Below are 6,769 nucleotides of genomic sequence, written 5' to 3'. Positions count from 1 at the left end.
GAACATAGCCAGCGCCTTGTGTTTGGCAGTCAGCAGCTGCTGGACTTTTGCGATTGCTTTCACTGTGCACTGAATGCCAGGACGGCACGTGCACGTTAAAACAACGAGCTGGGCAAGAGTGGGCAGAAGAGAACGGGCGTCAGACAGCAGCTTACATATTACCATAGGAAGAGCAGTGTTTTTGGAGTGTGCAGCAAATGCGTGTTTCTGGACAAGGGAGGCAAAAGTGCGCTGCGCTCCTAAGCTATCTCCCTGCGAGACACACTGCCAAAGCTTTTCGTTATCATGCAGTCTAGTGCAGACGCACACTACGGCTCTCCGGAGCTGTCCGAAGCTAAGCGCCGGTGGCCGGCGTCTTTCGGCTGAAGCAGCGCTTCGGAGCGTAGGGCTGCCGCTCCGCTGTTGTGTGCGCGAAGCAGCCGCTTCTCCTGCTCCGGGAGCCGGAGAGAGCGGTAGCTTGTACGAGGGCGAAGAACGAAGCCGCAGAGCACCGGGCTTCTGCGCGCACCCTAAGGACTGCTAGAGGACCGTGGTGGCCGCTCGCCTTCCTCTTCAATTCCATTCTAGTATCCTTAGGGAAGGTGTTCCAGGACAATTTTCCTGAGTTTTGAATTCGTCCTGATGCAGCCCCTCCTGGGAAACTCGTGCGCGTCCTCTGAGTCTCCGAGTGCAGAGACCTCGATGGCAACTGCAGAAATGAAGGACTGCGTTGAGTTGTCGAGAAGCAAGAACATAGCCTGGAGTTTGGGAGTCAGCAGCTGCTGGACTTTTGCGATTGCTTTCACTGTGCACTGAATGCCAGGACGTCATGTGCACGTTAAAACAACGAGCTGGGCAAGAGTAATCGAAAGATCACGGCCGTCAGAAAGCAGCTTATATATTGCCCTGGAAAGAGCAGTGTTTTTGGAGTGTGCAGTAAAATCGTGTTTCTGGACAAGGGAGGCATAAGTGCGCTGCGCTCCTAAGCTATCTCCCTGCGAGACACACTGCCAAAGCTTTTCGCTATGATGCAGTCCAGTGCAGACGCACACTACGGCTCTCCGGAGCTGTCCGAAGCCAAGCGCCGGTGGCCGGCGTCTTTCGGCTGAAGCAGCGCTTCGGAGCGTAGGGCTGCCGCTCCGCTGTTGTGTGCGCGAAGCAGCCGCTTCTCCTGCTCCGGGAGCCGGAGAGAGCGGTAGCTTGTACGAGGGCGAAGAACGAAGCCGCAGAGCACCGGGCTTCTGCGCGCACCCTAAGGACTGCTAGAGGACCGTGGTGGCCGCACGCCTGCCTCTTCAATTCCATTCTAGCATCCTTAGGGAAGGTGTTCCAGGACAATTTTCCTGAGTTTTGAATTCGTCCTGATACAGCCCCTCCTGGGAAACTCGTGCTCGTCCTCTGAGTCTCCGACATGCAGAGACCTCGATGGCAACTGCAGAAATGAAGGGCTGCGTTGAGTTGTCGAGAAGCAAGAACATAGCCAGCGCCTTGTGTTTGGGAGTCAGCAGCTGCTAGACTTTTGCGATTGCTATCACTGTGCACTGAAAGCCAGGACGGCCTGTGCACGTTAAAACAACTAGCTGAGCAAGAGTAGAAGAATAAACACGGCCGCTAGATAGCAGCTTACGTATTGCCCAGGAAAGAGCACTATTTTTGGAGTGTGCAGTAAAATCGTGTTTTTGGACAAGGGAGGCATAAGTGCGCTGCGCTCCTAAGCTATCTCCCTGCGAGACACACTGCCAAAGCTTTTCGCTATGATGCAGTCTAGTGCAGACGCACACTACGGCTCTCCGGAGCTGTCCGAAGCCAAGCGCCGGTGGCCGGCGTCTTTCGGCTGAAGCAGCGCTTCGGAGCGTAGGGCTGCCGCTCCGCTGTTGTGTGCGCGAAGCAGCCGCTTCTCCTGCTCCGGGAGCCGGAGAGAGCTGTAGCTTGTACGAGGGCAAAGAACGTTGCTGCAGAGAGACGAAATTGTGTGCACAGTCTTGCGACTGCTAGAGGACGGTGGCTAAAGCTCCCTGCCTTTTCAATGCACTGCTGGCATGCTTTATTGAAGGTGCTCCGAGACAATTTTCCTGGGTTTTGACTTCGTCCTGATGAAGCCCCTCTTGGGAAACTCGTGCTCGTTTCCGAAGGCTCGAGATGCAGAGAACTCGATGGCAGCTGCAGAAATGAAGGGCTGCGTTGAGTTGTCGAGAAGCAAGAACATAGCCAGCGCCTTGTGTTTGGCAGTCAGCAGCTGCTGGACTTTTGCGATTGCTTTCACTGTGCACTGAATGCCAGGACGGCACGTGCACGTTAAAACAACGAGCTGGGCAAGAGTGGGCAGAAGAGAACGGGCGTCAGACAGCAGCTTACATATTACCATAGGAAGAGCAGTGTTTTTGGAGTGTGCAGCAAATGCGTGTTTCTGGACAAGGGAGGCAAAAGTGCGCTGCGCTCCTAAGCTATCTCCCTGCGAGACACACTGCCAAAGCTTTTCGTTATCATGCAGTCTAGTGCAGACGCACACTACGGCTCTCCGGAGCTGTCCGAAGCTAAGCGCCGGTGGCCGGCGTCTTTCGGCTGAAGCAGCGCTTCGGAGCGTAGGGCTGCCGCTCCGCTGTTGTGTGCGCGAAGCAGCCGCTTCTCCTGCTCCGGGAGCGGACAGAGCGGTAGCTTGTACGAGGGCGAAGAACGAAGCCGCAGAGCACCCGGCTTCTCCGCGCCCCCTAAGGACTGCTAGAGGACCGTGGTGGCCGCTCGCCTTCCTCTTCAATTCCATTCTAGTATCCTTAGGGAAGGTGTTCCAGGACAATTTTCCTGAGTTTTGAATTCGTCCTGATGCAGCCCCTCCTGGGAAACTCGTGCGCGTCCTCTGAGTCTCCGAGTGCAGAGACCTCGATGGCAACTGCAGAAATGAAGGACTGCGTTGAGTTGTCGAGAAGCAAGAACATAGCCTGGAGTTTGGGAGTCAGCAGCTGCTGGACTTTTGCGATTGCTTTCACTGTGCACTGAATGCCAGGACGGCATGTGCACGTTAAAACAACGAGCTGGGCAAGAGTAATCGAAAGATCACGGCCGTCAGAAAGCAGCTTATATATTGCCCTGGAAAGAGCAGTGTTTTTGGAGTGTGCAGTAAAATCGTGTTTCTGGACAAGGGAGGCATAAGTGCGCTGCGCTCCTAAGCTATCTCCCTGCGAGACACACTGCCAAAGCTTTTCGCTATCATGCAGTCCAGTGCAGACGCACACTACGGCTCTCCGGAGCTGTCCGAAGCCAAGCGCCGGTGGCCGGCGTCTTTCGGCTGAAGCAGCGCTTCGGAGCGTAGGGCTGCCGCTCCGCTGTTGTGTGCGCAAAGCAGCCGCTTCTCCTGCTCCGGGAGCCGGAGAGAGCGGTAGCTTGTACGAGGGCGAAGAACGAAGCCGCAGAGCACCGGGCTTCTGCGCGCACCCTAAGGACTGCTAGAGGACCGTGGTGGCCGCACGCCTGCCTCTTCAATTCCATTCTAGCATCCTTAGGGAAGGTGTTCCAGGACAATTTTCCTGAGTTTTGAATTCGTCCTGATACAGCCCCTCCTGGGAAACTCGTGCTCGTCCTCTGAGGCTCCGACATGCAGAGACCTCGATGGCAACTGCAGAAATGAAGGGCTGCGTTGAGTTGTCGAGAAGCAAGAACATAGCCAGCGCCTTGTGTTTGGGAGTCAGCAGCTGCTAGACTTTTGCGATTGCTATCACTGTGCACTGAAAGCCAGGACGGCCTGTGCACGTTAAAACAACTAGCTGAGCAAGAGTAGCCGAAAAATCACGGCCGCTAGATAGCAGCTTACGTATTGCCCAGGAAAGAGCACTATTTTTGGAGTGTGCAGTAAAATCGTGTTTTTGGACAAGGGAGGCATAAGTGCGCTGCGCTCCTAAGCTATCTCCCTGCGAGACACACTGCCAAAGCTTTTCGCTATGATGCAGTCTAGTGCAGACGCACACTACGGCTCTCCGGAGCTGTCCGAAGCCAAGCGCCGGTGGCCGGCGTCTTTCGGCTGAAGCAGCGCTTCGGAGCGTAGGGCTGCCGCTCCGCTGTTGTGTGCGCGAAGCAGCCGCTTCTCCTGCTCCGGGAGCCGGAGAGAGCTGTAGCTTGTACGAGGGCAAAGAACGTTGCTGCAGAGAGACGAAATTGTGTGCACAGTCTTGCGACTGATAGAGGACGGTGGCTAAAGCTCCCTGCCTTTTCAATGCACTGCTGGCATGCTTTATTGAAGGTGCTCCGAGACAATTTTCCTGGGTTTTGACTTCGTCCTGATGAAGCCCCTCTTGGGAAACTCGTGCTCGTTTCCGAAGGCTCGAGATGCAGAGAACTCGATGGCAGCTGCAGAAATGAAGGGCTGCGTTGAGTTGTCGAGAAGCAAGAACATAGCCAGCGCCTTGTGTTTGGCAGTCAGCAGCTGCTGGACTTTTGCGATTGCTTTCACTGTGCACTGAATGCCAGGACGGCACGTGCACGTTAAAACAACGAGCTGGGCAAGAGTGGGCAGAAGAGAACGGGCGTCAGACAGCAGCTTACATATTACCATAGGAAGAGCAGTGTTTTTGGAGTGTGCAGCAAATGCGTGTTTCTGGACAAGGGAGGCAAAAGTGCGCTGCGCTCCTAAGCTATCTCCCTGCGAGACACACTGCCAAAGCTTTTCGTTATCATGCAGTCTAGTGCAGACGCACACTACGGCTCTCCGGAGCTGTCCGAAGCTAAGCGCCGGTGGCCGGCGTCTTTCGGCTGAAGCAGCGCTTCGGAGCGTAGGGCTGCCGCTCCGCTGTTGTGTGCGCGAAGCAGCCGCTTCTCCTGCTCCGGGAGCGGACAGAGCGGTAGCTTGTACGAGGGCGAAGAACGTTGCTGCAGAGAGACGACATTGTGTGCACAGCCTTGCGACTGCTAGAGGACGGTGGCTAAAGCTCCCTGCCTTTTCAATGCACTGCTGGCATGCTTTATTGAAGGTGTTCCAGGACAATTTTCCTGGGTTTTGACTTCGTCCTGATGAAGCCCCTCTTGGGAAACTCGTGCTCGTTTCCGAAGGCTCGAGATGCAGAGAACTCGATGGCAGCTGCAGAAATGAAGGGCTGCGTTGAGTTGTCGAGAAGCAAGAACATAGCCAGCGCCTTGTGTTTGGCAGTCAGCAGCTGCTGGACTTTTGCGATTGCTTTCACTGTGCACTGAATGCCAGGACGGCACGTGCACGTTAAAACAACGAGCTGGGCAAGAGTGGGCAGAAGAGAACGGGCGTCAGACAGCAGCTTACATATTACCATAGGAAGAGCAGTGTTTTTGGAGTGTGCAGCAAATGCGTGTTTCTGGTCAAGGGAGGCAAAAGTGCGCTGCGCTCCTAAGCTATCTCCCTGCGAGACACACTGCCAAAGCTTTTCGCTATGATGCAGTCTAGTGCAGACGCACACTACGGCTCTCCGGAGCTGTCCGAAGCCAAGCGCCGGTGGCCGGCGTCTTTCGGCTGAAGCAGCGCTTCGGAGCGTAGGGCTGCCGCTCCGCTGTTGTGTGCGCGAAGCAGCCGCTTCTCCTGCTCCGGGAGCCGGAGAGAGCTGTAGCTTGTACGAGGGCAAAGAACGTTGCTGCAGAGAGACGAAATTGTGTGCACAGTCTTGCGACTGATAGAGGACGGTGGCTAAAGCTCCCTGCCTTTTCAATGCACTGCTGGCATGCTTTATTGAAGGTGCTCCGAGACAATTTTCCTGGGTTTTGACTTCGTCCTGATGAAGCCCCTCTTGGGAAACTCGTGCTCGTTTCCGAAGGCTCGAGATGCAGAGAACTCGATGGCAGCTGCAGAAATGAAGGGCTGCGTTGAGTTGTCGAGAAGCAAGAACATAGCCAGCGCCTTGTGTTTGGCAGTCAGCAGCTGCTGGACTTTTGCGATTGCTTTCACTGTGCACTGAATGCCAGGACGGCACGTGCACGTTAAAACAACGAGCTGGGCAAGAGTGGGCAGAAGAGAACGGGCGTCAGACAGCAGCTTACATATTACCATAGGAAGAGCAGTGTTTTTGGAGTGTGCAGCAAATGCGTGTTTCTGGACAAGGGAGGCAAAAGTGCGCTGCGCTCCTAAGCTATCTCCCTGCGAGACACACTGCCAAAGCTTTTCGTTATCATGCAGTCTAGTGCAGACGCACACTACGGCTCTCCGGAGCTGTCCGAAGCTAAGCGCCGGTGGCCGGCGTCTTTCGGCTGAAGCAGCGCTTCGGAGCGTAGGGCTGCCGCTCCGCTGTTGTGTGCGCGAAGCAGCCGCTTCTCCTGCTCCGGGAGCGGACAGAGCGGTAGCTTGTACGAGGGCGAAGAACGAAGCCGCAGAGCACCCGGCTTCTCCGCGCCCCCTAAGGACTGCTAGAGGACCGTGGTGGCCGCTCGCCTTCCTCTTCAATTCCATTCTAGTATCCTTAGGGAAGGTGTTCCAGGACAATTTTCCTGAGTTTTGAATTCGTCCTGATGCAGCCCCTCCTGGGAAACTCGTGCGCGTCCTCTGAGTCTCCGAGTGCAGAGACCTCGATGGCAACTGCAGAAATGAAGGACTGCGTTGAGTTGTCGAGAAGCAAGAACATAGCCTGGAGTTTGGGAGTCAGCAGCTGCTGGACTTTTGCAATTGCTTTCACTGTGCACTGAATGCCAGGACGGCATGTGCACGTTAAAACAACGAGCTGGGCAAGAGTAATCGAAAGATCACGGCCGTCAGAAAGCAGCTTATATATTGCCCTGGAAAGAGCATTGTGTTTGGAGTGTGCAGTAAAATCGTGTTTCTGGACAAGGGAGGCATAAGTGCGCTGCG

The sequence above is a fragment of the Lonchura striata genome, chromosome 23 (assembly GCF_050655825.1).
Source record: "Lonchura striata isolate lonStrDom1 chromosome 23, ASM5065582v1, whole genome shotgun sequence".
Lineage (NCBI taxonomy): Eukaryota > Metazoa > Chordata > Aves > Passeriformes > Estrildidae > Lonchura > Lonchura striata.
This window is presented reverse-complemented; position numbering follows the sequence as displayed.